The sequence below is a fragment of the Bidens hawaiensis genome, unplaced genomic scaffold (assembly GCF_021521415.1).
Source record: "Bidens hawaiensis isolate Kalapana, Puna unplaced genomic scaffold, B.hawaiensis_p1.1 tig00000905_1, whole genome shotgun sequence".
Taxonomy (NCBI): Eukaryota; Viridiplantae; Streptophyta; class Magnoliopsida; order Asterales; family Asteraceae; genus Bidens; species Bidens hawaiensis.
The window spans coordinates 4,947,953-4,956,546 of NW_027491053.1; positions in this window are offsets into that span (position 1 = coordinate 4,947,953).

Consider the following 8,594-nt stretch of genomic DNA (forward strand, 5'->3'; position numbering starts at 1 on the left):
GAAAATTAGTTAAAAACCATCATTTTATATGTTACTGACAAATAAGAGTTACTTGTATATGATATTATCAAATAACAGTTCGCATTCGTAAAACGCGGGTTTTTTCCTGTTAATACCGTCAAATGAGTCCGTCTGAATTTGCGTCAACTCGTGGTCGAGCCCGGTTTTTTTTCCACACGAATTTTTTTGTTTGTCGATTCCGGGCGAATTCGTATCAGTTCGTGGCCGCAAAGCGTGTATATTTTTGGTTTTCGCCGCGGTTTTTTTTATTTAAATATGTAAATTTGTTGTATTCTGGGTGTGGACGAATTAACTTATTACTTTAATTTCGATGCTGTAATCTGATACCGACCGAACACATGTCGATTGACCACCACAACGTGTGGTTTTCTTTGTACGATTTAGTGCCGAAAACGTCAATTCTGACCAAATTTGCGCCAGTTTGTGAACGAAACACGTGATTTGTTTTACCACGTTTTTTTTGTCCTTTGATTTCGGAATCAACGAATTCGTATTAGTTCGCAACTAAAATGCGCATATTTTTTTTTCATTTGCCGCATTTTTTATAATTTAAATATGTTAAATTGTTGTATTTAGGTGTGGATGACTTTATGCTTTACTTTTGGCATCATAACCAAATACCAATCGAAGTGTTGTCGATTCGCCAACACAACTTGCGATTTTTGTTATGTTAATTTATTGTATTTGGGCGTTAACAAAGTTTTTTTTAGGTTTGTTTCAAGTTTCGTAACCTGGCACCGATCGAATTTATCTAAACTCGCAGCCGCACCACACGTTTGATAAGTTGTACAACTGTTAATAAGATCAACTCTGCGCAACGCGCCGGGACTCTACCTAGTTCATTAATAATTAAAAAGTATAAATGTAAAGTTAGCAAAATATTAAATTTCGAGTACACATCGTTGTTGGATAATCAAAAACGTAAATATATTTCGCCAAACTAACCGGTCCAAACACGTGTCAAAGTCGATTTTGAAACCAAATTTTTTTTTCTAAACAAATTCGTTATCGATAAATTTTTACCAAGATGTCCATACATAAAAAATTATGCAAACATATATATTTAGTTTTTTTAACTTTAACAAAAACTAGTTTTACCTACTTAAATAGTTTAGAAAAAAGAATTGGTGGTTTTATCTGCGGAATTCCCACAACTAATTCACCGATTACCACCACCAACATGGGCGAGGTGGTGTATGCCATTGACCCTGATGGGCACGTAGGCCTGAGATCAGCAAAGCATGGTCCATACGGTTTGGTGTTATCTGCCAATACCAAATAGAATTAAGAGTATTCACACACATCCATCATTTTCAATCATATAATTTAACTAAAACTAATACTTTTCAAAATCTTATGTCGCATTTTAAAAAAATTTTCGCGTCCCATCCACCATTTTATCTTTATCTTATTCACAAACACTTATTTTATTATATTTCTTATTATTTATACATTTACAATAATTTGATAGAAGATGAATAGTAGGTTTTCATATAACAATTTTACAAAATATCAAGAGGGAGGGGGGGGGGGGGGGGTTTGAAAAATGGTAGATGGGCTGCAATGAGTTTTTAATAGAATTTTTTTTAAAAAAAGTTAGATAAGGGATCAATTGATGGATGAAATATGAATGTTCCTTATTCACTAATATATATATATAATTAAGGTATTTGACTAACACCTTTTCTTACATTATCTAAACCATCACCTCACACAAACATAACACACACACACAAATAATAAAATAAAAAATCTTATTCGCAAACACTAAGGCTGAGGGGTGTTGGGGGCTTTAATGGGGGCTCCAACCAATAATATTATGACGTGTGGCAGAGAGAGAAACTGGATAAGGGGGGTGTTGGAGCCCCCGTTGGAGCCTCTGGCCCTGGTGTGGAGGGGCTCCAGCGATTTTTTTTTTATTTTTTTATAAATATATTCAAACAACGTATTATTAAAAAAACTCATAAATTATTAAAAAAAACACACATCAATAAAAAAACACATTAATATCTAAAAATAAAATAAAAATTAAAGTACTAAAAAAAACATTCTTCTTATTCTTCGGCTTGGTCTTCTTCGATCAACCTCTTTCGGATACGTTCCTTTTGCTTTTCCATTAGCATTTGATCGACCGGATTTAGGTTACTGAAGTCTTTTTGGTCCCGTAGCTTCACCATGTGATTCTTGTGTCTCCGGAACAACAAAGTTAGGAGACGGTTGTGTGTTGGATGGTTGAAAGCCGGATGATTCTTGCGGCTCCGAATAAAACATCGGTTGGTGCGGTGACGACCATAAATCATCGTCAAGATAATCTGAATCAAGGTTTGGAACCAATTTCCAGCCATTTTTTTAAAAAAAAGTTGAGAAGATGAATTGATTTTGGGTGAAGGTTTGAAGTTTTGGTATAAAAATGGGTGAAATGGGGTATAATTATATAGGAAAAATATTTTTTTTTTGGTTTGTTCGGCTCCCAACGGTCAAAAAACCATCAAAAGTTGTGCAGCCCTCTCTCTTCTCCCGCTAACCGGCTCACGCCTGCATTGTTTTTCGCGTTAACGCCCCCGCTAGCGCCCTGGTGGTGTGGTGTTAGCACCTGGGGGCGCGAGCGGAGGGGCTCTAGCGCCCCCGTTGAAGCCCCACACCCCTCAATTAGCCTAATTGCTACTATCTCATTTATGATTAAAGGAAGAACAATTGAATTTAAATAATATCAATTATGGTTTATTAGCAACTAACGAGAGGACTGTTGACGGTGCCATCTTTTAAAATATTTGTTCCCAACAAGTCACGAATAATAAAAGCTTAACTATGTTAGTCTCTAGTTGTCGTGATTTTGGCCGAAAACTCTTTTTAGCTAGAAAACTCAACATTTTTTTCCCAAGCCTCTTTGAAACCTTAGATCAGACCTTTAGAAACTTTTTTTCTAATAAAAGTCCCAATTATTAAGGTTGGCGAAACGCTAGTGTAACACCTTGACCAATGGCGGATTATACATCGGGGTGGTACGTTAATTGTTTATAACTCGTAGATATTATTAATGTGACATTAATATTTAATTTATTTCATCAAATCACAAGTACACAATTTCGATAAATCAAATAATAGTACATCGCACTAGACAACCATTATTTATTTATAATAACCTAAAAGTCCAACTAAATTTTCTTCGATCTTCATATCAAAATTCAACATGCAGAACATTTAAAATAATATATTGTTGATGCATTATACGTCTGTCTTGTATTTTGTAAACACGTAGATTTAATCTATAACTTGTCAAGGGCATTTATGTAATTTTGTTAAAGGCTCATTCGTCTATCTAGTTGGCGAATGAGACCTATACGCTTAGGTTTGTATGACATACACCTGAAATGTAGGCGTATGTAGCCATTCACTATTTTTGAGAACTCATACGCTTATAGTCAGTGTATGAGTTAGTTTAGGAGGCGTTTGGAGCCTCGTTTTCTTAGAATGTTAGCGAATGAGCTCATACCTCTATAAATATGTATCTGTCCCAGCGAATGATAAGTTAATATGTAAGTCCCAAGTCTGTGAATCTTTCAATATGATATCAAGTAACACAACTACTAGGCGGAATCTAGTAGTTATAATGATTCAAGAACAAGTAATAAATGAATAAGAACTAGATGAACACGTATATAAGCTTTAGTGCACCTGATATTATTAAGTAATCGCATGGTAAAAAAGCTGTAATCACACTTAATGAACAACCCTAATAATAAACTAAACATGACTATATATAGGATTGTAGACAAGCCCAAAGCCCATAGAACCCACCAAAATCACCATAGTGATTTCCATGTCCCACATACAAAACCGAAAACATACTACATAAGCTTAAACCACTAATTTAACACTAAAAATCTCCCCTTTGGTTTATGCTTTTTCTTACTTAAGGTCTTCTTATCAAATGCACATCCACTCCTTCGCCAGCCCTTACCCCAGCCCATATCATGTTATTTATTATTGTTGCCGCCATTGTAGTATATTCTTTAGCTGCCGCTTCACAAATTGGTTCTGCCTCAATTTGAAAATGTGCTAAAGTGTGTATATCTCGTTCTCCAAACTCGTTCTCCAAACTTCAGTAAATCTTTAGGATCAACAAATTTGAACTGAATTTTTCCAAGACAAACAATAGCACAAGCTGTTTCTAAATCATAACACCAAAACTGCATATCATCTAGTGATCCATCCTCTATCCTTTTAGTAATTGGCAGTGACTTGAATTTCTTCGTAGAATGCCACATGACACTCTTAACAGTCTTGTTGGTATAAGGATCAATAACTCCTTCCGTTTTCTTCACAAATGATTGTGTGGTCTTCATCCCTGAAAACCAGATTTAACTTGTCTTTTAAGAAAGTAAAAGAAATTCCATGTCTTATTAACATTCCGTTGATTTTAAAATGGTGCATGAAATAGTCCAGTCAAACCCACCTTTATCTAGGAACTAAAGTTTATTTCATCCTTGTAATACTCAGTTCTACCACTCTTCCTCTTCACAATTCATAAATTCTTCTTATAATGAAATTCCCACATTAAAATTCCTTATCAATCCCCATACATATCATAGTAACCTTTGTTCACATCCACAAAAATTCTTTCTGGATGCTTAGACGATGTGAAATTTTGATTAGAATTCTTCATAATCAACGTCTTGTCCTTAGTATGCTGAGAACCTGGAGTATCAGCTTCACCTGCTAAATAGTGATTAAATTCCATGGACTCAATAGGATCACCAGTTGTAGGACGAGAATCATCTTTAGGAGTAATAGACTCTTTAAACACAGCATTTCCAGATTCGGATCCTGATCATCCAGAACCTTGATCATCTGGCTTATCATGTTTTACTTGGTCAACAATATCCTTTCAAATACTTTGTTCTAGTTTTGCTTCATATCAAAAAACATGGCAGTTAAACAACCAAAATTAGCTTCCAATTCCATGATCTTTGCATCTTTCTCAGCATTACTCTTCTCTAAATCATTGATTCTAATATTTTTCATCGTGGATTCTTTCTTAAGTGTAAAGACCCTGCGTTGTAATGCATGAACATCAATAGGTTCAGGTTCAAATTAAATAACCCTTACCCTGTGATTGCAGAAAGTCTTCTTTTAAACTAAGAATATGAGAAAATGCGTCAGTAGCAATAGAAATTTTAGAAGCAGCTTGAGCGGATAAAATGTACAGCTCACAAATGGCAGGCTTAGTGATAGTGGGTGTCTTGTCAACATGAGTAGGAATAATAGGCTGAACTTCATGTTCACGTTCACGCATCATAGGCATACCTGACTGGCTTTGGTCTTGACTTTGTATTAAAACACCTGGTCTTGGATCTCTTCTTCTTCTTTACCACGGAATAAGACCAGTGTCAACTTCATCTCGATCACTTTGAATAACGAGAACAGATTGAGGAGGTTTCAATGTTGTTCTCTGCACCGATAGTTTAACAACAGCAATCTGCTCTTGTGTAGGTACCTGCTTTTGAATATTTACTTGATGTTGTATCTCCATAGGTTGTGTTAGAGATTCTTCATGAATTTCTTCCTCATCATTAGATAGTATAACATTTTCTGACTCAGGATCAGCTACAGTTTGAGGAGGTATAACATGTTCTTCAGCAACCTCAACATTCATTACAACTTCTGGTTCGGCCTCTTCAACTTTCTTAGTCTCTACAAATTTCCTGAACTTTTGTAAAGCATGAATACATCTATATGTAACCTTGACCCCCTTTCTTGCTTGTTCATTAAACCAAAAGTATTTAGCCCTATACCCTTATCATCTAGAGTGTTAACTGTGTATGTGCACGGAGGTGTCCGCAGCTGTTTGAATAGGCTAGGGGTAGTTTAGTCTTTACACTTAATGTATAAAGTCTCTTTCGCTAAGCATGTTTAGCGAATGAGGTCACATTCGTTAGATACTAGGCTATTCGTTAATGTAAGAGCCCATTCGTTACTACAGTGTAACGAATGGAAGCTCATTCATTAAGGTATACCCATTCGCTAAGGGTGTTTAGCGAATGGGCTATGGAAAGACCTTATTCATTAACCTTGTTAACAAATGAGAGGTCTTATTCGTTACTATTGTAAAAACGTTATACGAGGATGCATCAAAAACATCTTGGATATTTGGCATCAAAAATCATTTGAAAAAAATCTTGGATGCATCAAAAACATCTCTTTCTTCTTTCCTATCAAATTCCCCACAATCTCATCAATCACACACTATGAATACTTGAAATCCCAATCCATTGTTAAAGAAACCATAGCAGAAGACTGAACTTGATTCAAATCACCTATTCCTCCCTTTTCCAGCCATACACATCACAAACACATAAGCCAGAAATCTCCAATATAGAGGCAACAACTTCTCTACAAGAGGAGGATAACTTCCTTCATAATCCATTCTCTACAAGATCTCAATAATAGTTTCTTTGGGATACTAAGTTGGATGAGTAGGTAAATCTCTAAATAGAAAAGCTTCACGAATAATGGCCTTTTAAATAACCACCTTCTTCTTTCTGACCACAGCTTTAATAGTAACAGGTCCCCTGCTCTCTATGGATTGTGAGAAGTAGACTTCCAAAAATCATTGATCAAATCATTGTAAATGACTGGGGTTTCTCGTATGGCGTGTGTAATTAGACAAGTGTTACAAACCTACGATAAGTGACTTGAACTCTCTATGTGCCTCAGGAGGATCAAACAAATAACCAACATAGTTGTGAGTATCCACAAATTTCAATGGAGCTTGATGTAACACCCCGACTTAAGCGGAAACGCCTGAGTGTGACGTACAAATTGCTCAAACACACGTGGCACTATTAAGTGACCATAATAACATTAATTCATTAAATAGCCAAGTACACAAGTTCAATCAAGTAAACAATACGAGTTTAAATCAAAGATAAACAATAATAAAAACAAATGTCTCGTTTATTAAATAACCTAGGTATTCTAAGTGTCTTCTAGTCCTTCATCCTCTAATCACGGTACCTGTAACATATGTATAAAATATGGTCAGCTATAAATATAGCTGGTGAGTTTCCACAGTTTAAATATGTACATAAAAACCATACAATTCATAGACATGTAATAAACGAGCAAGTAAGTCCTTTCCAGTTGGTACAACCAACGTACTTGGATAATCGCGCAAGTAAGGCCCTTTCTAATTGGTAACAACCAACGTATTTGGATAATGAGGCCCTTTTCCACTCAATACAAATGGACTGGAGTGCAAAGGGGGGCATATGATCATACTTAATGAGGCTTCCCAATCGTGCAAGTAATATTCGTGCAAGTAATACAAGTAACACACAAGTCCATATACGAATTATAGTTTTGTAATAGAAGAAATAATACTTGAATTTTTATAAGGATACATATGCTACCTCAAAACATTAAAACATTAAAAATGGGTGGTGAAAAACTCACCTTAGTAATCGACGTGAGAAAAGAAAATAAGAATAACTCGAAGGCGTCAAAGGAAACCGAAGCGGTCAATCTGTACGAACTATAAATAAGAATAAATACGACTTTTAATGACTATTCTAACGGAACTTTAAAGTTGGTTAAATGAATAGATTTAGAAGTTAGTTATTGTTTTATTACAAACTTTACGGCTCTTTGATTGTTATATTAATATTTATGTTTTAACGGAAATCGGTTATTAATATGGTTTAAGTATGTTAACGGCGGGGATACGAAGTTTGTATCTTTGAAATACCTGAACTAATGTTTACAAGTCGAAAAAATATAATTTTTGTTTTAACGAGATGATTTTTAATATATTAAAGTTTACGTCGCAATTAATATACAATTTTTTGTTACGGCTTACGAGAATGAAAAACTCGGTTTCTAGTGTAAAATGGTGAGATACATTTTATTGTTAATTTATATAATTTTTATTTAACTTAAAAAAAGTTTTTATAATTTTATTTTGATTTTTAATTGCTTAAAATGATTTATTAGTTATAAATAAATAAACTGTTATTAAATAATATATATATAAAAAAACGTGACTGACCCGGGTTTCGAACCCGGGTCCGGAGGTTATTAGTTTCATGTTTAACCAACTGAGCTAGGCCTCATATTCGTTATGAACATGGTTTCAATTATATATATATAGTATTAGTTTTTAATAGTTTTAATTAATAATAATAATAATAATAATAACAATGAACAGTTTACAAAAAGAAAAAGCTTGACCCGGGTGAACCCGGGTCTGTTGGTTACCAGACAACAAAGTTAACCAGTTGGACTAGCAAGTAATTCAGTTAAGGTATAAGAAAGAATATATATATAATATACTTCAGGTTCATCTTCTTTACATGAACCCTAGATTTTTCAATTGGAAAAACTGTTCTATGTTCATTCAAATTTGTTTAGGGTTATTGTTCATCAGTTAATCGACATTAGAAAGCGCATATCAATTACCTTTAGATGTTTTGATTTGGCCGAGATTAAGGTTGCCGGAAAATAATTAATAAGAACTCTCAATTACAGAAACTCGGTGTATTAGAGGGGGATTGAGAAGTGTGAGCGAGTTGGTT